Source organism: Pholcus phalangioides, unplaced genomic scaffold, assembly GCF_987345545.1.
Source record: "Pholcus phalangioides strain wild (caught in Gottingen) unplaced genomic scaffold, Ppha-v1.0 ptg000009l_1, whole genome shotgun sequence".
NCBI lineage: Eukaryota > Metazoa > Arthropoda > Arachnida > Araneae > Pholcidae > Pholcus > Pholcus phalangioides.
Genome location: NW_028301602.1, coordinates 10,362,993 through 10,389,019, shown reverse-complemented (window position 1 = coordinate 10,389,019; position 26,027 = coordinate 10,362,993). Strand labels below are relative to the sequence as shown.

General features: G+C 35.9%; 1 long non-coding RNA gene across 1 annotated transcript; it reads right to left on the bottom strand.

Annotated features, from left to right (window-relative positions):
* Positions 1-8,349: 8,349 nt before the first annotated feature.
* On the bottom strand, positions 8,350-24,988 carry LOC149081725 (uncharacterized). Its single transcript, XR_016193284.1, has 3 exons — positions 24,880-24,988; positions 17,679-17,914; positions 8,350-8,499 (listed from the first exon to the last, which is right to left on the bottom strand). It is a non-coding gene; the product is annotated as an uncharacterized LOC149081725 (long non-coding RNA).
* Between the last annotated feature and the right edge of the window lie 1,039 nt (positions 24,989-26,027).

The following is a 26,027-nucleotide window of genomic DNA, read 5'->3' as shown; positions in this document are numbered from 1 at the left end:
TTTTTTTACTTTCTGTTTTATTTTTGGGCCCCGGGATCAGTAAAAAGTTTTTTTTTAGTGGATAGATATAAAGGGAGAGAGAAAGGAACAAAAAAATGAGATTTTAGTGCTGATGACGATGAAATTTATCATCGGTGGATGTTATGGCTGGTGATGTATTTATTTGACGTTTTCATTTTTTTGGAATGATCAATTAAAAAAAATGATTTAAGAATGACGTGATACTGTGTACAATAGGCCTGCAGTAGCAAATTTATATTAGAAACCTAGAAAATATTTAAAGAATTATTATACAGTGAAACCCCGATATACAGTCAAACCTCGTTAATGAGTCACTCTTGGGAGAGCAAAAACATGACTTAGTAAGCGGAGTGACTCGTTAAACGGAGTAAGCCATAGCTGTGCCAATTCCTGCCAGAGGATAATTGGGACTTCCAAAAAGTGATTCGGTAAGCGGAGTGACGTGTTAACCGGGCGACGCACTAACGAGGTTTCACTGTATTACGATATTCTACGAAACATGAAAAAATATCGTTGTACCGTTTTTCCTCTCCGTATAACCCGTGGATTATCTGTTGAAAAAGTGATTATTGGCCGTATTCACTGACAGAGAGTTTAAACTACAATCGCAGGTTAAAGGATTAGCGATCGACACGGATTGGCTAAAATCCTCAATTTAACCAATCCGTTTCGATCTTCAATCTTTTCACCTGCGATTGCAGTTTAAACTGTGTTGGTGCATACGGCCGTAAACATTGAAAAATGCGGATTTATCTTCCGCTGCGGACAATCTGCAGAAAATTATGTTCAGCGGCTAACAGATAGCTCTCGTAGTTATGGGTTCAATGTGAAAGCTAATATTCAAGAAAACGTAAAAAGACGCCTTCAAAAGTTGTGGTACTTGCGGTTTGACTAAGAAGTTGCATCCTTTAGACCAGTCATCTTCAACCTGTTGCTCGCGAGCACCCTGGTACTCCCGGAAGCATCAAGAGTGCTCAATGCTCGTGTCTAATTTCGTGCTCGCGAGCACTCGATCAATTAATTACACTGTGAAAATTTCATTTAAAGATTACACTTATGCAGATTTCAGGCATACTCATGTCAAAGTTACCGAAAGGGTGCTCTTCGATCGATGATTGATATGGGTAGTGCTCGCGACCCAAGAAAGGTTGAAGACTCCTGCTTTAGACTCGGGAATAAACAGGTCGTTTAAAAGCAAAGTTAAAGCCTATTGGGAATTGAAGGAATTCATTCCCATTCAAAAGGCGGAAATTTACGTCGAGCATACTTCTTATGTTGAAGTATGCCAGTGGGCAAGTGATGCCTGGAAAGAGGTGACTATAAAGATTTCATTCACAAATTCACAAATTGTGGACATAAAACTTTGGACTCCAGTGATTCTGACTCTGAAAATGAAAATCCCCTTGATGATTAATTACACTGACTCTTCTGAATTAGATGAAAAACGGTTGCCTGTATATTCAATTCCGATTCAGATGAGTCTGAATATGAAGGTTTTTGATTGAACTGTAGATTGGGTTTTGTGTATAAATAAAATGCTATTGTTTCGTAAATAAATTTCATTAATTAGAGAACCAATGGATTGATTATTGAAACACACAAGGTAAGTTTTTATTTATTTTTTTAAATCCTGCGGATAATACGCCACCACGGATTTTAAATTTCCTTCAAATTTCGCATGCGGGTTATGTGCTACCGTGGATTATACACAGAAAAATGTGGTGTAAGGTTCATCGTTAAATCGAGAGGTATCATTATCATCAGTCACCACTAAACTTATGCTATTTTTGACATCTCTTCTTATTTTCGTTGTTAGTACGAACCACCATAAACGCCATTTATAAGTATTTATTCACATCAAAAAATTCTAATTCTTCAATTGATCAATAGAACAACAACGTAGCTGTTAACACTGTAAAGTAATTTAACGTACAATAAGCTACTTTGTGTGCTGCAAAGAAAGTAGCTTCACAGCAACTTCAATTTGCCCAATGTACTTTGGGCATATATTATAGGATCCTATGAATCGGTTTGAGTTGCAGCGCGATGAGAAGAAAAAAAAATTGTAAAGAAGGGAGTGATATATATATATAGAATCAAAAAGTTCGGGAAAATATGTTTCAATCAAGACTTTTGAAGTGAAAGTTTCCCAAACTTTCTGTTCCATCCTCCCACTTCTTCAAAAAAATTTCTCTTCTCATCGCCCCCCCACCGCAACTCACGCCAGCCCATGAGATCCTATACTAAACCCAAAGCTTCTGCCACCCCCTTGACAATTCCATTGCCACCGCAGAAGTCGATATTGCCCACTTTGGGAAACACTGTTGTAGACCCTGAATATTTGCTTTCTTTAATGAGTTATTGTCGTTTATTCCTCTGAAGATTTAAATTCTGCGTCGGTATTTTGTGAGCTAAGACAGAGAAAGCAAGCTGACATCAAACCTTGTTTGATCGTTATCTTCAATTTTTTGAAGACCCTTTACTTGACTCAAGTCGGTCCATTCGTTAAGACGACTATATGTTCAACAACGATCCAGATTCGATATAATCTGGTGTAAACAATCTAACTGATCCCTCTTGTCAGAAATGCAATGCATATTTCGGATTTAACACAAGGGTACAACCAGGCAAATGCCTGCCCCCCCCCCCCAAGTCATCAGCAACTCATGACAAAATTTAATTCCAATTAGCACGAATTGTGTCAAACTTGTAAGAAATCCACTGATCATTATTTCCAAGATGACCCTGCGCATGTGTGTAAGTGTCCTTTCTTCAAAATCCAATTTTCCTGGTGTAGAAAATCATAATTTACCTCTACTTAAGAGACCACTTCTCGGAACAAATTTTTTGTGGGACCAAGAGTGCCTCCTCTTATTATTATTGTATTTCGGATCGAATTTTGGTACTATGACGTTTACAGCCGGGGCCATCTTAGCATCATGATCCCCGGGCCAAGTGAGTTTTCTCAGACACCCCCCATACCTGACTAAAAATGCTCAATTCCAAAAATTTACATGATTACTCTAGATAATTTCAATCAGATCTCATTTTTGTGAGACCCACCTCTACACTTTGGAGGGGAGGGGGGGGGGCATGGGTTATGACGGCACTGTTCGCAGTATCTTCATTGAAGCACGGAAGTGTGTAATGACGGTAGTCCGTCTATCCGCCAATGGTAAAAGGAGTGGATTTACAAGAGAAAAGAGAGACAGACAGATAGATGGAGAGGAGATGCGAAAAGTAGATAGAGGCCTATTCTTGTGTGCGGTAGGCACGGTGAAAGAGATTGAGAGAGGGAAGGGGGCCCACCCGCTGACAGGCCTATCCACTGGATCATAAGATGAGGGGCAGCTAAAACAAACAGAAGGGGTCACGGGTAATATATAGAGCCTCGTTTGTGAGTACCTAATTTGGGTTCGCGTCGCCACAGTTTATATACTCTGTTAAAAGTGGGTTGCGGCTCGAACGAAGAAAGAATCATCAGCCAGACCGGCGACTTGGATGACGGCCGGGTGGGAGGAAAAATGCTTGTTATATACAGGTACCTCGTTATTGGTATGTGTACTTGCCAGTGCTAACTGGATACAGTGTAAGAGCGCTGGGGAGTTTCTCTCGCCCTGGGAACCACGGACATTTTCCGCGTCCGCGAGACCTTATTAGACCACGGGAGCTTGAAGATTTAAGCAAATTAGGAAGTAACTGTGCCATCTGAACCTTGGCTAGCCCCAAGTCGATCGATAGTTCTTGGACGTGAACGAAAGACAAAGACGATTCCTCCAGAGCGGTTTAACAATGCGTGCTATATTTATACTAGCATATAAGGCATCTAGTGCAGAGGTTAGTTACTATACGATCCACATGATAGGACTACGAGGGCCAGAGCTAGAGTTTGGAAAATGAGAGACTAAAATTATGGCTGCATAAACCGCAACTCGGCACACAATTTGCACATTTAATTCTGATTTTAAATGCTTAACATGCTTAAAATTCGAACAATTTATATGCCATGCTTAAAATTCGAACAATTTATATGCCATGCTTAAAATTCGAACAATTTATATGCCATGCATAAAATATGGCACACTCCTTATCAATACATGCATAAGGTTTCCACCAAAAGTGTTCGAAAGGAGTAAAAATTGCAAAAGTTCGACAGAAATATGAAAAATTTTACTACCGTATTCCCCTCGCATTGGCCGGCACGCCGCGAAACATCGAAGAAGACTAGAATGAAGGAGATACCTGTATTTTCCAGAAGGTCGGGATCATTTCCATTAACCCTTACAGTGGCAATAGCGAGATATCTCGCCTAACTTGATGATTTCATTTCGGTGATTCCGAAATATCTCAGCTCGTTAAAAACCGTATCATTTTGGCGTTAAAGTCGCTTTCACAGTCAAAGCTGTTTTCCATCCTCCCAACTCGTCGATCAACTGCCAGTCAGCTTTTGTTCAAAGTCGGATAACAGAGAGAGACGATTTTTTTTTCTTTGGCCTTCCAGGTAGTACAGGATTACAAGTAGTAGGCCTACAGCTTAAATGCCAGAAAACGATATAGATCTTTTCTCTTATTTTATTATAATTATTATTATTAGTTGGGGGACAAACATTCATCAGCTCATGCAATCGCACGGTCGTAACTGGGGGAAGGGGGAGGCATGAGCGGCAACTGCCCCGGGAGGCAAAATTTAGAGGGTGGAAATTTTAGGTGGAGACAAAGAAAACCATCATAAAATTGTCGAATTTTAAAGTTGAGGGGGCGGCAAAAATCCTGGTTACGGCCTTGTGCAATCGGAAAGACAAATTTTTCTTGAAAATATGTAGGTGGCAATTTCTAGAGAGGCCTTGGTGATTTCCACTGAGGCAGTATTGCAATGCGGATAAAGAAAATTTTAAAAACCGTTTAAAGGGTAAATGTTCAATTTTCATTACCGTTATCAAATTCCTAAACAAAACACGTTTGCTGCAGTGAAAAAATATAATTTATTCCAATTCGTGTATTTATTCAGTATGTAATAATATATTCAGTTATTAATATATCGGTCTTCTGAATGTATCATGTGATCTTTTTATCGAACCTCAATTCGGCGAACCCTTCACGCCATGCGGAGAATGGATCAGATTCCCACATTCAAAAGTTGATCTTCCCCCCCCCCCCCCGATTTTTACGACATGCCCATGGCCCCCGCATCCTTGAGCAGGACCATTTACACAGGAAGTTTTAGAGGGCCCGCAAACCAGACTCTTCACGGGCCCTTCTATAGTGAATTTATAGCATGAAAAAAAAATGGTAGTAATTGTCCCGGGCCCCGGGGCTGGGGCCCTGGACATGCCGGCTAATGTGGGGGGAATAATAATTTGGTATGAAGGTTGAACCTCCCAAAAATTATTATTTAGAGGAAAAATTGTATGAAAATAAAAATCTATGTGGAGAGAGGGAGAGAGACCTTAACGAAAGAATTGTAAATAGGTAATATTTTGAGAGCTCAGAGAAGCTAATCAGAGCAAGTCAATAAACATTAAAAATGAGATAAAGGGATCTTTTAAAGCAGGCATCTTCAACTTGTTGCTCGCGTGCACCCAGAGTGCTCGATGCCAGTGTCCGATTTCGACTTGTTCAACGTACAATTAAAATTATTATACAAATTGTGTACAAGGATTGAAATCATCCTGATTTCATGCATCAGTATGTCAAATTTTCCGAAAAGGGTGCTCTTCTTTTGATGATGTACACAGAGAGTGCTCGCGACTAAAAAAAATTGAAGGCCTCTGTTTTAAAGGATACTTTTCTTCCGTGGACAGTATAAGTGGCGCTATCTGCTGTTGCAATGTAAAGATAGCGACTTGAATGCTTTTTTCAACTGAAACTTTTAACAATGAAGTAGCACTTGCAATACGAAAGTCATTTTCAGGAATTTGACTTGTACTGATTGGCTTCTGAGCTCTCCTCTCTCTGTATTTATTAACGAAATTTACTCTGAAATGTGACAGAGAATGAAAATTCTCTGAGGTATCGATGATTTATTTCAATTCTTGATTTCTTGAAACTTGGTTATTCTAGCAGTTTAAAAGAAAATCAAGAATTTCAATCACCGATCTCTCAGCGATTTCCTGTGACATTTGTCCCCCCCCCCCCTCTCCAAAGAAGGCGTATACAATTTCAAATTTGTATTTTCCGCAATAATCAATTGTGGTTCTTCTTTCTTATCGTTTTTCTTAATTTCCTTGACTTTCAAAGTGAACCGTAGAATTTATACTCTTTTCTGATGTTTTTGGTGAAACATCCCGGATGTGTTCAAGGGGCCCTAGTGATCCTCGTCCAGATCAGAGTTCTTGAAGGGTCTGCTCGGCCAAAACTTAAAAAATGTCAGTACGTGATTTTGTTAAGGAGTATAAGGGGGTCAATAAAAAAATTGTGCTCTGTCAACCCAAGAGCCGCAATTAGAAATAGTGTGACAGGCGAGACCGCACTGCGCCCCCGCACTTGTTAATGAAATAGAAATACAGTAGACTTTCGCTAATCCGGCACATACCGTACCCAACACTATCTACAGCAGAAGGCCTCCGCGCGAAACTCGTGACGTCACTGAGCAAGTCAATCTCACCTTCAGCCATTGGATATACTGCAAAAAAAGGTAAAGATGGCGCATGCGTCGGCCTGCTATATCCATTGGCTATAGGTGAGATGACCTTCTTCAGTGACGTCACGACCTTCGCGTGAATGCTTCTGCCATAGATGGTGTCGTCGTACCAAGTCATGCCGTATTACCGAAATCGCCGGATTACTGGAAGTTAATTTTAAAAAAAGTCCATTTAAATAACATAAACTTCTGTGCACGGACATACTGTGACATGTTTCCATCTTATATAGACCTACTCGAACAAAACCCAGTCAAAAAAACGCCGGATTACTGGATGGGTCAGATTAACGCACGACCGGATTATCGAGTCTACTGAATAGTTTCCTAAACATTTTGTTCCATATATCTCCTCACCCTTCTTCAGAATTTTTATTGTTATCTCTTCGCCCCCATACTCAAGCAAACCCGTAGGATCCTATGTTATACTCGTAGCTTCTATCGCCCCTCCCCCCCCCCCCCCATCATTTCACCTCCCACTTGGAGGGCGATATCGCTTACTGTGGGAAACACTGGTCAACTGTATTAGTTGTATTTTTAGTTTTAATAAAACAAGGTGGCACGACCATTAAAATCTTAGTAATACGTATAACTAATAAGTATATAAAAATTATGTTTTCCATAAAGAAATTTTATGTTCATTAAATTATGTTTCTCATAAAGTGTTTCTTCACCGTTCCCGCATTTAACCCTTTTCTCTTTGTATTTTCTGCACATTTACAGGTATTGTATATCACAAATAATTTTCGGCAACTTGCCGTAAAATGCGAGCCTGGCCCTGCCTTTACGGTGAGGAGTCGGAATCTCCACGAGTCAGATTTTATTATCGATTATATTTCCAAAAAATAAAATATAATATAATCAGAATCATTCATTCAGAAAAGAAAATATCTAAATTATTTTGTTTTCGGAAAGTACAGTATTTCAATGACAATGGAGAGGAGACAAGTTTCTGACACCGGCAATGGCGATGATATTAATTATCACTCCGTTTGTTCAACTTTTCACCAAATATATTTCATCTTCTCCCCAATATAAATCATAGAATGAAAAAAAAAGAAAAAAAGAAATTGATAAAATAAAAGTGGGGAAGAGAGAAAAAGTAAAAGAAAAGAAAGGTCTAGAAGAAAATTGGCATGAAATCGATTAGATGGCAGCAATTTTGATGCCCGTAGCTTGATGGAGACGTATTATTAGGTTTTACGGGGGTGTGGCAACGTGGTTGGGAAGCGAGAGAGAGCTCACTCACCAACACCTTTTCTCACCATTCGAAATAAAACTGACAAACCAGTTCCATGGAACAAGTAATGGTTGTGGTGATGGCCACTCACTCACTCACTTACTTATATATATATTTCTTTTTTTTATTATTATTTGCTCTGGTGGCTCTGACCCTTCTTCATGGCTCGTATGTACTTTTGACATCAGGTTCTTTGACGTAACCAGTAATCACCACGAATTCATTTCTCTTTCTCTCTCTTCATTCATTATTTTTTTTTTTTTTGTACTACCGTTTTTTGGTATTTTTATTTTTGGGAAATAATAAATGTTCCAGTCCAATAAAATTTTGGCATTTGTTCGTATAATTTTCTCTTTTTTTTTATCAGCAATTTTTTCTTTCGAAATTCAAATTATTGTACAAAAATGGTGAATAGTAATATGCTCGGTTTCATTCTTAGGTTCTTCACGTTCTCTTAATGTCATTCTTCCGCTTTTCCGAGGCTTAGTTCGTCCTGGACTGGAGTATGCCGTAAGGTTTTGGAGACGATACCAACAGAGCGGCATATAGACTTGACTGAAGAGAAGAGCTACGTGTGCTTTGTTGATACACAAGGCTTGAGCTATGAAAAAAGATTTTTTTGAATATATTTACATTGGAAGAACGCAGGTGTCGTGGGGAACATGATGGAAGTGTTTAAAATTTTCAACGGGATGGATAGGATGGACCATGAATTATTAATACGCCATTAATCGACAAGGGAACACCAGTACCGACTGGTAAGGGACAACTCAAGGTTGTGGTGTCGCAGGGAATTTTTCTTTAATAGGGTTGTTAATAAATGGTCTTACTTCCCTTCCGTTGGTTGTGAATCCTAGCACAATTGATACGTTTGAAAAAGAAGTACGATAAACATGATGGGATAAATCGAGAAGCTATCCATACTGAGAAAAAAGACAACAATAATAATGGCCATAATATATTTTATGGGAAGTGTATTATGTAGTATTAATTATTAGTTTTTCTATAAGCTATGATTTTTATATTGGGTTTCTGCAGTTTGGTTATATACAGTGAAACCTGTCTAAGACAAACACTGTATGAGACGAAAACCGGTCTTGAACGGAACAAATATATAGTCTTATAAATAATTAATGCTTTTTCAATAATAGAAAACCTCTTTAAGACAAACTGTCTAACGGAAGGCGTATTTAGTGTATTTCTAGATACAAAAGCTACTAAAATGGAAAGAATTTTTGGCCAAGTGCATATTTTTGTCCTTTGGATGGGAGGAAAGTTAATTCGTTCTGATCCCCCTCCCCCCCCCCCCTTTTTAGGTGAAATCTTTCACTTGGAAAAACGACGAATGCTTATTATTAGAGCCCGGATTATATGCACTAAAAAAGTGACGAAATATGCTCTAAAAATATGCAAATATGCACTTCAAAATGCCAAAATATGCACTCAAAAATGCCAAAATATGCACTCAAAAATGCCAAAATACGCACTTGAAAATGCTAAAATACGCACTTGAAAATGCTGAAATATGCACTCAAAAATGCCAAAATATGCATTAAAACCCAAAATATACAGGGCGCGGTAGTCCAGGTCGGTAAGATAAAATAAAATATGCATTAAAAAAAAAATGCTAAAATACGCACTTGAAAATGCTAAAATACGCACTTGAAAATGCTGAAATATGCACTCAAAAATGCCAAAATATGCATTAAAACCCAAAATATACAGGGCGTGGTAGTCCAGGTCGGTAAGATAAAATAAAATATGCATTAAAAAAAAAATGCTAAAATACGCACTTGAAAATGCTAAAATATGCACTCAAAAATGCCAAAATATGCATTAAAACCCAAAATATACAGGGCGCGGTAGTCCAGGTCGGTAAGATACTCGCCTAAAGTTCCAAAGGATGTTTAGAGGTGTCGCGAGTTCGATACCCGGTTCGTCCTTGTCAGAAAACTTTCCTGACACAGGGGTACAACAAAAAATGGCGACATGACCACAGCAAAAATTGCTACCGCAGGGAGTCCCCCATCGAGGGGATAGCGCACAAACCTCTTGACGAGTATAAAAAACAAGCCTGCCATTCGGAATCGGCAATAAATTGTAGTTCCCGGTCTAATTAGCCCTCGTGTGCAGAAAATGACCGTGGTGCGACAAAAATGATCAAATTGATCAAATGACCAAAATATACACTAAAAAATCATGAAAAAGTTTTGAAATGAATATTTTCTATTCCTTAGTGCATATTTAATTTACAAAAAATATCCCCCCCCCCCATATACCTGCATATGCAAAAAACACTTCTACACATTTTTCATTTAGGCATTTTTAATTTCTAGTTTGTTGTAGCTGCTCAGTAACGAAATACCAGTAACAAAAGAATTTCAACACTATTTCTGAAAAAATTGAACGCTTTTTTACATATCTCCAGAAATAGCCTTAATAATAGAATACATGATGTTTGGAAAATACGAACAACTCTATTAATTCACTAAATTCCACCTGCTGCACAAAAACCAATGTTATAAAAATAATAGTAAACCCCCCCCCCCCCTATCGGAGACCTGTCAAATGCGGTCACCCTTCTTTTACGGCCAACTAATATTTTCCCCTTGTATATTGGAAGTATACATTTCAAATCCCTGGTCAACGGCCACCCCTCTTTTACGAACGAATTTTTTTATCCTGTGAACGCAAAAGAGAGGCTTTACAGCATTATTAGCAATATTTACTTGAAAAATCATAAAAAAGTGATTACGTTTAAATAAACTTCCAAAAATATGCACTTATTCTGAAAATTCTTCAATTTTATGCATTTATATGCATTAATGCTAAAAAAGGCCAAAATATGCAAATGCATATGCACATATGCATTTGCATATAATCCGGGCTCTACTTATTACTGGTTCTATGGGGTCGGGCTTGAGAGGAAGCGGATTTACTATTCAAAATTTAGTAAAAGCTTGTTTAGCATTTCATTTATGATGGATATGGTGACTTTTGTAGAAAACACTCCTATTTCTTGGAAAAAGTTTGATAATTTCGGGAGAGTAATACGCGAGGGAGACTGAATTATTGTTCCAATTTATTTTTATTTTATTTATTTATTATATACAAACCTGTGCAAGGCCAGTAGGCTCTAACTCCACAGGTGCACAATTCAAACAATCAATAAAATTGGAAAGAGACGGCAGGGAACATCAGAACACATTCATACACACGAATATAAATAATTTAGTGATACCGTGTTTTGGCTACTGCAGAGATTTTCATTCAGTGTAGAGATAGATATCCACCAGCGAACAAGAAATGCGTATTGAATTTGAACACAAAAATGGAGTACAGGCATAAAAAAAGCAAAATTTAAGTGTGGCAGATATGTAGAATCTTTCTTTTACAAACTGGTTGTTGCTCTCATTGTCACTGTTTCTTTTAAAAAGGTATGCAATTTCTCTATTTTTATTTTAAACACAGTGAAACTTCGCTACAACGATACTCGATGTAACGATATCCCTTACTACGATAAAATCCTCTATAACGATAATTTTAGGAGATTTCTGAAACCGCTATAACAAAAGATATTTTTTTATATTTTGCTCAAATTGCTTTGAATTTAAACTTCGCGCGCGTCACTTGTTTTCTTTCTTCTGAGTTCTGAAGGCATCTGATAATATTAATATTTTGCAGTAAGAAATAACCGAAAACTAAAGTGTTAATGGTATTGCTACTTTGTGTGTAAGACACAATAGCGCAATACGGTAAACTTCTTTACAGGGGCAATGCAATGCATCTTAGTGAATTTTTATAATAAATTAATCAATTGCAATATTTTGTCACGAATAAATACACAAAAGTGCATTTTCTGATGCTATTAATAATGTCCATGTAGAAAGTTGACACCAACAGCATAAATTTGATCACACGTAAGGACAACTTTGCCTCTCAATATAACCATGACCCCTCTACAACGATATCTGTTCTTGGTCCTCAGAATATCGTTATATCGAGGTTTCACTGTATTAAAAAAAAATAATTTTAGACAAAAGTAACTGTTCATTCTATTGCTATTCAGGAGTACGTTTTGTATTAAAGTTTAACTGATATAGAGCATTAAATATGAAATTTCAAACTTTTCAGTTATTTGAAACAGCAAACATGAAAAAATTCAAAATAATAATATGCATGTCTCTGTTTAACACTCGTTGGTTTATAGAAGTTAGGGTGATGTTCTCAAAACAAGTTTTGTAAACGAGAGAAATAAATCATTGCAAATATTTTTATGCGCACCTCTATGAAACGGAAACCTGTCTGAAACGGAAAATAATTTCAATCTCTTGACCTTCCGTTTTATACAGGTTTCACTGTATTTGACATCCATATTTTTCATGCGCATTTTTTTGCAGCCATCTCGTTGGACATTTTACCCTGTTGTGTATCTTTGTGCATCTTTGTATTTGTATTTGTATATGCATTTTTCCCTGTGGCTCATATTTAAATATCGGGTGATAAAAGGTTTTTTTTTCAAGTCCCCCTTTCAATTCTAATAGATGTGGTAAATCTTTCAATATCAGAATTTAGTTGAGTTACCTATTCTTGATACATGGAGAAATTATCCGTCTCACTTCATGATGACGTGAATTCGTTTGGCAGCCATACATATTCATGAACATCGGTATCATCAGTATCATCTGATAATCCGAAACGGCTCATTAAGCTGAAAATTGCTTGTTTTTTTATTTTGTTTTTAGCGTTCATACAGGGTGCAGAGAGAAGTTTCTTTATCCTGGAATAACTCACGGACCGTTGATCCTAGAAGCATACTTCCGAATGGGAAAATTATACAAATAACATGCTGGCCTCGGATAAGTCATTCATTTTGCGAGGTGAAAATAAAGATATTAACTTTTAATTTGGGTGGCCAAGGTGGCCAAGTCCTAAGAAAACCCCCGAATTAGAAAGTTGTTACCCTGTGTCTCGTGAGCCCATCAGTAATCATTTCATGGTTTTTGCAGTGCAATATTCATTGAGATATTTGAAATCGAAGATCACTGAAAATGAAGGAAAGAACGGCATAAAGTAACGGTAACAAGTTCATTCTATGCTTCACATGCTCTTCTTTCTCCCCTCTTTTTTCAGCAACTTTAATGTTAACCTCAGGAGATTCAGGACAACAACTTACTGAGTTTTTTGGGACGGGACAAAATGATAATTTTTTTTTTTTTCAATTTTAATAGTTATACAACCTTTTGCAATGCGAATGACATATCTGAGGTCTGCACGTTCTTTGGACTCTTTTTCTTAATGGGAAATATACTTCTAAAATCAAAGGTTCGCGAGTTATTCCAGGATAAAGGGACTTCCCTATTATATGCATCCCGCATACGGCAGGGCCTTCTTATGAGTATCATGGGCCCCCGGGCCAATTAATTTTTCAGAGACCCTACCAAACAAATTCTCGAAAATTTCAACCAGATCTCATTTTTGTGAGGCCCCTCTTCGCTTAAGGCCCCCGGGCCGGGCCCGGGTGGGCCCATGCCTTAAGACGGCACTGGCATACGGAGTTTTCTCCGCATACTTTCTCCTATACACTCTTTTATAGCAACTGCTCTAAATCCTAGTGTTTACTTACCACTTTCTCTTTCATTAACCCTTTCACTACCTTTTGTTTTTTTTGAGAAAGAAATAAAATGAGTAGGTACTTCAAAAAGTAAAATGAAAAAAAAAATCACCTGGGGAGGGGGTGGGGGAATCAGAGAAGACATACGTGTCCTATTGGCGTTTTTTAGTGGGGTATATATGTCTCAGTGGTATTTTAATAATGATTAAAATGCAATTAACATCAAAGTTATTTCTATTCAAATCAATTTTTCGAAAGTTATTAATAAAGTAATAGAATGCACACGCGGGGGCATATATGTCCCAGTCAGTGGTGGAATAAAGTCGGTCGAGGCCCCGGGCATAAAAGGAAATATTGGGCCCCTTAGCTTAGAAAAAAGTGTGAAATTTGTGTTTTTCGGGGCCCTTTAGAAGTCGGCGCCCGGTGCACCCATCGTCAAATCCGCCTCTTGTCCCAGTGATAGCAAACGAAGGGGATAAAGAGAGAATCTAGGACGAAATCGAATTAAGGACGGAAAAGAAATATCATTTGCGAAATTTTTATTTCCTTGCGAGCCGGATATCTTCAGACCAAGAGCTTTCTAAGGACGGGATTTTACTATAAAAGTTTAATAAAAGACCTTTTACTCAACCAAGAAAGAACAACCAATAAAACGATTAGTTACGCACATTTTTCAAGTTTTGTAAAATCACTTTTATTGTGTAAACCCGGCCTAAAGATAAGAAGGTGGTATGGGCTAATATTTGGTATGAATTTTATGTACAGAACGAGAGATACAGAGAGAGAGAGAGAGAGAACAAAAAACATTTTGTAACGTGTGAATAGTTTTTACTTTACTGGAAGCAATGATATTGAAATAAAAATATATATTTTTTCATTATTATATTTTGTCTCATTATTAGTTGACCGCATTAGGGGATCCTTTGGCACAAGTAAGGAAGGTGTTTTGGGGTTCAAATTCCTCCTCCCTTGAACAGAAATTATAGCGTTATTTTGTAGTAGAAAACGAACAAGAACACGATACTCACATAACATGGAAATTCAAGCATTTTTCATCTTCGCTTCAAAATCTGGAAAGCAGATGGCAGAACAAGCACAATCCTGACAACATAAAAACGTTAAAGGCCACACATACACCCAGAACACACATTCTTGCATGTACCAGTTCGTTAGAAATTCCGTAGAGGAATGTATGTACCGTACGAGGTGCATGTGCGGTTAAGTAGTAGTAGCAGTTATGGCAATAAAACACGTGATGTACTTGAATTTTCTAAAGCAGCGTTACTCATCCTTCTTGCAGCCAAAGATTAGTAATATGTCTGCGATATCCCGGTTTTTAAAAGTATTTAAAGCTCCATTATGATCACCTTGTCATAATGAATGTGGTGAAATTTTTCTGTGAAATACATTTTCGCTTACTTAACGGTCCTTCATTTCCCCACACTTTCGCAATTTTAACAAATTGTTCAAAAATTGCATATTTTAGCTTAGAATAAGTGTTTAAGAATGCAGTATCTCGTATTTTTCTCGATGAGATATAAAGTTTCAATTTTTTTTTATTAGAAACGCATAACGTATTACTAATATCAATTCCAACAACTGACTATTATTCCTTTTAATTAGAATTAATTTATCAATTCTGCAGACCATCGTCGGGGACCATTGGTTGAGAAATACTGTTCGGATGTATTGCTATCAAGAGCTACTTGGATGAATTTTCGAATTTTGTCTCTAAAATAGCTGAATTCTACGAAAACGAAAATATTGGAAAATGATTGAAAAATTACTCACAATTGTGGAGAAAATAAATAGAGAATATAGAAGTGAAATGATCAAAAAACTTTCGAGGCGATTCAATAATAAAATCTTATTTTCTCTTCTCTCTTAGGTGATTATATTAAAAGCCTAACGAAATACTCGATATTTTAGTAAAAATCCCCCCTCCCAAAAATACAAATTTGCTGAATGTTTTTAGAATTCGTCGAATCCGTATACTTTTATACAATAGTAATAATATACAATGATGAGGCAAAGTGTTTTTACTCTTTTCCAGACTCTTAACGGAGTGTTATTCTTGGCAAAAATAAGAAATAGTTGGATAAAAGAGGATGTGGAAAAGAATTCTCGGGAGAGGCATCCACTAAATGGACATGCTTTTACTTGGATTGAGGCAGAGATGAAAATAACATTCCAAAAGAGGATGAACACAAAACACACATGCGCTTCCAACTGATAGCATTTTTATAAGCTCTTCATGTGGTGTTTTTCAAGCAGCTCTTTATATATATAGGTTTTCTTCATCTTTTTTCTTTGGCTGTAGCAGCCATTCCTTGATGGATCTCGAAAGATAACGAAAAACGTTCGAAGACATTTGCTTCTGACCTCATAACGAAACGCTACGAATTTTGAAGGTTTTTCTCTCCCTTTCGGTGTTTGTCTTCAAGGAATTCTCTCGAGCGAACGATTTTTCAAGACTTTCCAGAGATATACACTATCTATATACTTATAACATGAACAGTTTTGCGTCTTTTTCTCGGAGTTACAATACTTGAATTCACCAATAGTGTAATGGGGATTCGTTCTACACATTCTTTTTTGTTTTGATAGATTCTAGTTTTAGAAAAAAAGACAAGATAGAGAATTTTTACTTTAAAATTTTGATATGGAATGTCTCAAAACATTTACCATCAGTACTGTGAAGTTTTTAATGTTTTGATGACATTTAGACGTTTAATAAGCGTCTTCATATATTGTATCCCGATATTATGCATATTAGTAATTTTGATTTTTCACATTTATACGTTGGAAAATAATTTCTCTGCAGCAATATCAATCTTAAATTGAATTTATTCTTGTAATGCATTTCTTCGCTGAAAATAAAGATGGTTTTCTTGTCTGTGTAAAATAAAATGAATTATTGTGATTGTTCGCAATTATTATTTTTTACCTTAGAATAAGAAAAAAAATTCTCCAGAATGATCCAAGAATAGAATCTAATTCTGAAAGAAAGGTAATACTGTACTTCTCAAAATGACTCAGAATATTTCTCAGAATGTCTACTCTTTAGAGTAAATAAGAATATGTTTTTAGAGAAAGACTAAATTCTCAAGAATAGAAAGAATAGAAAAATAAAAATAAAATAAAATTCGCAATGACCGTATTCTTCCGAAAATAATAATATTCTTCAGAATGGTATTTTATTTTTTTAGCAAAAAATGTATTATCCAATATTTCCTTATCTCCCGCTCTACCTCTACACAAGGGTTCGGCATACAAAAATAAACTAAATTATAACAACTGTTCCGTTTTCATTTGATTCACACTTATACGAGTACATTCATATTACTTTAGGAATACGCGTAACAAAATCTTCAATAAACTTTTTTCCTAAACAACATTTTTATAGTCGTATTATTCATATTAGAAAATATATAGCACCCTCACTATAGTAAAAAAGGTTTTATACCACCAAGTAACCGTCAGTTTACCGTATTTTCCTGCGTATAATCCGCGGTGGCACATAATCCGCATGCGAAATTTGAAGGGGAAAAAAACAACACAACGTATAATCCACGGCGGCATTTAATCCGCAGGATTAAAAATAATAATAATAAAAACTTACCTAGTGTTTCAATAATCAATACATTGTACCTAATAAATTGATTAGGTAATTAATGAAATTTATTTACGTAACAATATCATTATTTACAAACATTTTTATATCATATTTATATTATATCATATTTATTATCATATAATATTATCATATTTATTATCATATTTAGTATCATATTTAGTATCATATTTATTATCATATTTATTATCATATTTATTATCATATTTATTATCATATAATATTATCATATTTATATCATTATTTACACACCAAACAAAATTTAGAGTTCAATCAAAAACTTTCAAATTCAGACTCATTTAGAACACTCATCCGGCTGATAACATCATTTTCTGCAGATTGTCCGCAGCGGTGGATAATCTGCATTTTTTTTTTAATGTTTAGCCACTTTTTCAACAGATGATCAGCGGATTATACGGAGGAAAATACTGTAATTTAAGAACACAGAATTTACATCATACGAAAAACACACAATTTAAATACAATTCCCAAATGCAGTTGTAGGGAAAAAAGATCTTTCAAAGAATTTCACCTTATCGCCCATCAATCAATCTTCAGGTTCTCTCTCTTTTCGAAAGAAAAATCTCTATTTTTTTCTTTCTTCAGCTCTATTTTAATCATCAAGGTATTTTAGATTTTGAGAAACAAACTGAGAAAGAGAGACTCACTCTTATCTTTGCTCCTCCTATCGCAAAAGAAAAGAAACCAAAAAAGAAAGCAAGTGTTTGGCAGCAGCTACTTTTCTGTTTAATCTCTAGAGTCCTTTCCCTAAGGAGAAAGAGTAATACGGTATTACTCAAGAGCTTACTCTTAGTAAAAAAATAATAATAATAAGTATAATAACAAAACAAAATGATAATAAAAGATAACTAAAAATAAAGTGAAATAAAAAAATACTTTTGCCCCCTCGTTCGTCTTCATTAAGCGCAGGGTGAGAGATTCTTACAGCTCCTAGACGTCTCGGCGATGAAGGAATCGCGAATAAACATCTTGGGAAGTTGATGACGTTTTGAGGACCATCTCCTGGTTTGCGTCAAAGTTTAAATAATAATAAAATTATAAAAAAAATCAAAAAAATCGATGATGTGAACTCTCGCTGCCACCTTTGGAGATAGAAATATCGCAGAAAACTTCGTGAGAGGATAAGGGATAATGGAGAAGAGATATGTGTATTTTGTCTCAACAACTCTTCACTCATTAGCTCGTAATTAATATAACACACAGATATATATATACGTGTTTTTTTTCTTCTCATTTTCTTAAATGCTAACATTAGTGTTTACATGCGTCAGGTTTGGTTGCCTCGTTCTCTGTGGAAAATCCCCCGGAGATATTGTATTTTTTATTATTATTATTTTTTAGACTTTTTGCGGATGGATTAAGGCAGTGATGAACGATTGGGAAGTTGAGAGTTTACACATACGCCTCGGGATGAAACTGCTCAGTTTCAATCTCGTAGTTCGTTGTTTCGTAAGTATGTGTATATATTATGACGTAGATTGTGCTGTCGACCGGTTGGAGTCGGTCTTTTTAGTATCGAATTTTGTGAATGGAGATGGGCTGTGGAGTCGCGTAAAGAAGCGGGGGCCCTTGGATGAGGATTTTTCGACGGTCCCTTATCCAATATCGGGTTTTTTTAGTAAAGAAAAAAAAAATCCTAGTTCTGTCCCAGTAAAAGAATTCTCGATTTTAGTGGTCTATGGCATTCGTATTATAATAATGCAGTGTTTCTTAGTGTGTGTGTCTATGATCTTGAAGGGCGCCACGTTGAGCTGTCGATATTGAAGTTTGCATGTTCAGTACTTTGAAGTGGTTAATTTCTAGACCAGCGGTTTTCAACCGGTGCTCCGTGGAACCCTCGGGGCTTCGTGTGCACTTTCCAGGGGCTCCGCGGCTGCCCGAGGAAAGTAGAATAAATCAGTAAATTCGATTAAAAAAATGGCCAACGAGGTTCCCCCGTAGAAATTATATGATAAAAAAGATGAGTCATTGAAAAGGTCGAAAACTGCTGATGTTTTGGTTACTCATACGCTTGCATAGTTTCTCGATCGCTGCTTTGGCACCCGTTGACCCAATCCTTCGCTCTTTAGGCAATCACTCCCATTCTCATACATTTTATAGACGTTGGTATCACAACATATATAAAACAACAACTTTTGGTCAGTCACAGACTTACATGGTTTCTTGGTCTTTCTTTGGATTAGTCGCATGCTTGCACACTTTCTTGGTCACTCTTTTGGCCGTTCACGCATCCAGTTCTTCGCTCCTCGTGTCACTCTTATGCTTACACACGCTCTACTTCACTATTTTGGTCACTCCACCTGCTCACACACGCTCTACTTCACTATTTTGGTTACTCCACCTGCTCACACACTTTCTAGGTTACTCATTTGGTCAGTCACGTGCTTGCACATTTTCTTTATCTCTCTTTTGGTCACTCACCTATCTGGTTTCCTCACTCTATGGGTCACTGCTTTAATCACCCACATGCTTGCACATTGTTATCGTCACTCACGTGCTTGCACACGCTTTAGGTCAAAGGGTTCTCAACCCGTTCTCCGTGTGCTTTTCTAAGGGGCCTCTACTGCAACTCCAGGATAATAAAATAAATCAGTAGATCTGATAAATAAATTTAAAAAAAAAATGCCCTACGGCGCTCCACCATAGAAATTACAGAGTTAAAAGGGTTCCGCGAGTAAAAAAAAAAGGTTGACAACCGCTGTTCTAGACTATTCCGGGGAGTCGAGGATAAACGATGACAAAGGCAGGGGAACCACATGTGACAAAAGTTTGTGAATCACTGTGATAATATAATGTATAATCAGCCTATTGCATACTGGATATGATGCCTTTTTCAATGCTGATATATCCTCCTCTCAGACATCTAAAAATTATCATCATAACAGATTTCAATATTTTTGAAATCATTTTACGTAGAAAGATTTGAAATAATCGGTGAAATTCAGATAATGATAACTTGAAATAAAATTTTAGAAGAAATTAATTAAATTTAGAATGAAATTTTAAAATTATAAAGATGAGTGTGAGTTTGAAAAATCAGTTTGAATCTGTCATTTTAAAGTTGAATTGGGGAATGTTAAAAATTTTGAAGTTGAGAATAAGAGTTTGAAAATTACATAATTATATTTCATGGTATATTTCTGTTGTTCTTGATTCATATTAGGAATTTTTTTTTTTAATAAAAATAAAATGTAAAATTCTTGTAAAATATGTAATATAAATATATGTAAAACTCATGTATTATAGTAATACACTCACGAAAATACCCGGCGTTAATTAGGTTTAATACGCACTTTGAATATCAAGAAGCAGTAAACAACACTAACAAATGAATTTAACCGCTTCGTATATGAATTTTTATTTTATAATTTAGAATTTCTAGCCCTTTTATTATGGTAATTTAAATTCGCCTTTTTTTTTTTAAATCATGATAAAAGAAGACGGGTTAAAAAAAAACTTGAAATTTAACGTCGGCTCAATTTTTTTCCTGATGATTTTGATGTAATTTCAATTTAATTAGTTGAATAAAATGCGAAATAATTGATTATTGGTTGATTACAGCTTATATCAGCTGCACCAGTGATTCTCCACCTGCAGCCACAGGTCTCACCGAATACCCGAGGATATTAAAAGAGCCTCCCCTTCCCTCCACCAGCCCAAGAGGGTGAAATTCTCCAGCGTCAAGCTAGAAAATTAATTTAATAGGAGAAAAGAGTTCTCGCTCCTGGATGTGGGGGCCACAGAAAGGAATAAAAAAAAAATCCAGCAGGAGCCACGTGCGAAAAAATGGGGAGAAACACTAAGCTTCCCGATGTATTGAAATGTCAAAGGAATAAGCCTACAGTATTTCCACATTGTTGAAAAACCACAGTGGTTGCCAAAGTACGCATTCCGAAAGCCATTGTTGCTGACCGGTGTGTGTGAGTGTGGTTTTCATTGAGGGCGAAGCTACTACAGTTTCACAAGTTTCAATAAATTAATTGAAGTTTTGTGGCGATCAGTCAGATCGAAGGAATATGTTTTTTGTTGTTCCCAATTTCGAGGTGCCAATGCGAGCCGATCTCTCCGTTTAAAAGTCTCTCCACAGACAGCAGCAACAGGCCTACAACGGTGCGAATATTCAATCATTACACTTCACTCGCTTCACTTCTGAAATACAGATGGCGGCACTGAAGAATCAGACAAAACATTGTATACTAACTCACTCTGAAGTGAATTTTTATGGCAATAAATCGGAGTTGTGCTCGGTTTGAAAGAAAGGAAAAAAAAATTGAAATGTTGTTTCAAGAACAAACAGAAAAAATATATTTTGTATTGGATGAAACACATCATAACTTCCTTATACTAACACAAATTTCAGAAATTATTGCACCATAAAAGAAATAAATATTTCCTCGGAAATTTTCATCGTACAAGAGAGAGAGAGAGGCGCTGTCTATATCCAAAGTTTACTTTAATAAGAGGTCAGTCGCGATACTGATAGAGGCAGAGTGTCAGCCAGATATCTGATAGCACTGATTCAGAACGGCCATTTATTTATTATTATCGTTATTTCCACGATGAATTATAGACACTTCTGAATTTCCAAATAAGTGGGAAGTAAACCACCAAAATCTCTTCGACTTTTGTTTAATGGTCAGTATCAGTGGTAGATATGAAGTGACAAGAGAGGGCATAACGAACCTATTGAAAAGCTTAAACCGTTAGCTTTTTTTTTTTTTTCGTTTTACTCTCGTTATCTATGTTATGGACTGCTAAAAGTAAACGCTTTGGCCGTCCGTCCGTAGTGTGTGTGTATATGTGACATATCACCAGATCTCCGAAGTTTACACATCACATGTCGACGTCAGTTTACACGATCTGAGGCGCCAATATATTTATAAAGGATCGGAATGGAAGAAGTCAAGAAAATAGATAAGATTTTTAAGACTTGTATTTTTATATATACAAAGAGAGAGTTTAGTCAAAAAGAAAATGAGAACACGGGCTTGTGAATTATGCTTATAAGTGGCTTCGAGAGAAGACGACGACGATGATGACGAAACGTTGAACAACGTTGAACGTTGATGAGATAACGTCGTACGTCTCCTCCGGGAGAGAAGATGCTTCGTGTCATGCACGAGGCTGCCAATCTTATCTGCATTGGGATATGGCTCTTCGCTTTTCACACTTCTTAATGAGCTTTCTTGTGACCTCTTCACCTTAAAGTGGTGTCAGGAAATGCTTCGGATTTATAACATCACCCTCTGTAACCTCTTCACTTCTCTTTCCTTTCAATCTTATCACGTGTTGTGGTTTAAAAAGCTATTTTATTCTTTATTCTTGTGGCTGATATCCTGTTTGTGTCAACAATTTTCATGTTGAAGATTTCTGATATGGTCAAGACAGTGAGATAAAAAAATAATAACAAAAGATTAGCGTTGAAAAGGAAACCTATAATTCTAAGAAGTTGATTTTTATTTTTTTCGATTGAAATGATCAATGTCAAGATGTTCGGAATCGATTGATATAACTCCCATATTGACAGCTTGATAAGAAATGATGTTTCAAAACCCTTTGTAAATAACGTCGATGGCCGACGTATTCGAATCCATCTATCAAGCAAAGAGCTATCGCTATTTTAAAGTTTAATTTCTTTCAAGAGTTTTTTTTTTTTTTAGTTTTTTAATGGTGTTGTTGTGTTATTAGCCATATACTTCTCAGTAATATTATACAGATCCCAAAAAAAGTGATTTCGCAATTTTTTTCCTTCAAGCTGTAACACAGGATGAACGAGAAATCCTGGACATATTTTGAAAGTTGTTAAAAAACATCAACCAATTGACATGAAAAGGTGTGGTTTTCACTGAAATACTTGTCATGGCCGAAAGTTTTTTTTTTTTTTTTTCAAATTTCACTCACAAGTGGCACTGTAAAATGAAAACTTGACAACACTAGCAATACAACACCGACAGTGCATAATCAATGTTTATGGCAATTTGTGTTACATAAAACTACCATATTTCAACATGACGAATACCCTTCCAAACGTTTAGATATAGATCTAGCTGAAAGGGGCGCTCGTATTGAAATGTGGTAGTTTTATGCAACGCTAATTGTGATAAACATTGATTACGCGCTGTTTGTGTTGCATCGTACGCATTATGTCAAGTTTTTGGAATTGCATATTTTATCAGTTCATAGATTACAGCAAAATTAGTGATAACTTTTCATTTTTGGCTGCCTTCAAGTGGCCATTGAACCAAAATTTAAAAAAATCCACTCTCACTAATTAAACTGCTGTGTTGATGGATTAGTTTGAATTAAAAATATGCTAACAGCACCAATTTAAAAATAATGATTTTCAATACGTTTTTATGGAAATGGCCCACAGAGGGAAAAACGAACAAAAGAAGACAGCCGTTTTCTTTATATAAGAAAAAATATTTAGGCCATACATAAATACGCAGAGACACACACACACATAAAACAAACCAAAAGAGACTTAAAAATCAAAGGGATTGATTTTTAAATAGGGATCATATCAAAGGATAGAAAAATAAAATTGAGAAAAAAAATTTAAGATTGAAATTTTAAACAAATTGATGTCATTCGAAAAAATATCCAAGCATATTGTATCCAATATATTTCTCCACATTTTAAAAAATTTAAGAATTGGCTGTTTCTTCAAAATATTGGTTCTGAATAAAAGAACGGAAGAGAAATTTTTATTTTTCTCATGGTTGAGTACATGAAAAGTGATTTAAAAAGAAAAATTTAAAAATCAGAAACTTTCTCTGATTTTTAAATTTTTCTACAAGATTTTGTATAATTAGATCGATTGCAGATCAACTATATCGAGTGAAATCACCTTTCATGTACCCAACCAATATGGGCAGAAATCAACATCTCTCATAGTTTCTTTTTGGATTCAAGTGTAGAAACATTCCAAGTTAGACAAGCAATAGATGAAGAAACATTTACATCAAAATTATGCATTAAAAAAAATACTTTGTACACTTTTTCACCATCACCAATAATAATTTTATACTTATACAGGGTGTAGTGTAAGTGCTAGTACAGTCTTTATCTCATCAACCGTTTTTCGTATGGTTTGAATTTAAAAAATACTCAAAATGTGTTAAAAAAAATTACCTGTACCAGTTGAGAAAGAGAAAATAAGATGTCACAAAATAAAATATCTAAATTTTTATACGGTCGCCTTGCCCTCTTACTTTCGGTTAGAAACTTGTAGCCGTGTCTTTCCTGAGGCCAAAAAAAAAAATCCAAGTCCCAAGTATAATATTTGCTGAGATATTCGAATTCAAAAATTGGAGAAAAGTTGTTGAAATAACAGCAAAAACTAACGGAGAACGGTGCTTTCTCTCATTAATTTTATCATAAATTCTTTCTCAATTTTTCTCTGATTTTTCAGTTCAAATATCTCAGCGAATATTGCACTTGGAAACCTAGATTTTTTTCTCAGGAGATACAGGGCACCAATTTTCTAATTGGAAGTTATAGAACCAGTGGACCGTATAAAAAATTAGATTTTTTTTTATTTTGTTGCACACTGTATTTTCACTCTCAAAACTAGCACAGGGTAATTTTTCAACGTCTTTTGAGCATTTTTCAAACTGAAACTATAGCCTCTACGACGGACGATTGATGAGATAAAGGTCATGCTAGCACTTACAGGACACCCTGTATAGGATTCCAAACAGCACACTCACGTTCAAGAACAGATCTGACATAAACCATGTAATCAAAAACCATAATAATAATGAGGTAAAATCCCTTGTCATTCTTCGTATGCAATCTTTTCATGAGCACTATTAATAGTAATATGACAGTCGAATACCAACCACTTGCGAGTACATACTTCTCACACACATCGGTTCCAACACAGCATTCTCGTTCTCCAAGACGACGACAACGCTCGTTAAAACACCCAATTTTTTTTTTTTTTTTTTTTGTAATATTAGATACAGCTATCGTCGCCAGAGATGGCAAACAGTGATAATAATAATGTAATGGCTTAAAAAAAAAACAAAAAAAAAACCAACAACCCAGAAAAAGGTAATACGTGATCGAGATTCTGATTGGCCACGTACGCGACCTAAATCATAGGTGCCAAACTTCGCAATAAGTGTAAATTTTCACACTTCCTGTCATTAAATCATTTATCATTGTCTTATTGGTGGAGATGAAGTTTTTTTTTTTTCTTACAGTATTTTTTTCCTTTACCATCCGGGGGCGAAGGACATCTTCTTACTAATAGTACGTACGTACGTACGTATGTAATGTGGCAAGAACGATTTCTATTGCTTCCATCATAATCATCACCATTTCTCTTCTCCATTTGGCTTCTAGTGTGTGTTTATGCTAATAATGTTTGACCTACGAGATTGATGAAACAAGATAAAGACTAATGTTCTTTTTTTTTTTTTTACTTATAACCCTCACATGCATGCACATGTCTCGAAAAAACGCGCTCTCATCAGGCAGAACGTGTTGAGCCCACTTCTTTTTCCCAATGGATAGAAGAAGAAAAAAACGATCATAAAATCCCTTAAATTACAGTTATTATTTTATATTATTGGTTGGAAAGGTATACAGTTTTCTTGTTATACCCACAGTCATCTGTCCAAATGTTTGCTTTAGCAGGAGGTAGCTTGTACGTGATGGGCTTCCACTATGAGCTTGATCTTTCTATATAGACGACGTATATGATCATAACCATCTGTGCGAGAGAGAAGGGGGGACCAGAGAGAGAGATTGGTAAATGAGATAATGGCCAAAACTCGAATTGATACCATCTATGGTCACGGTGACCGTCGAAAATATATATAAAAAAAAGGGGGATATAGAAATCGTGAAA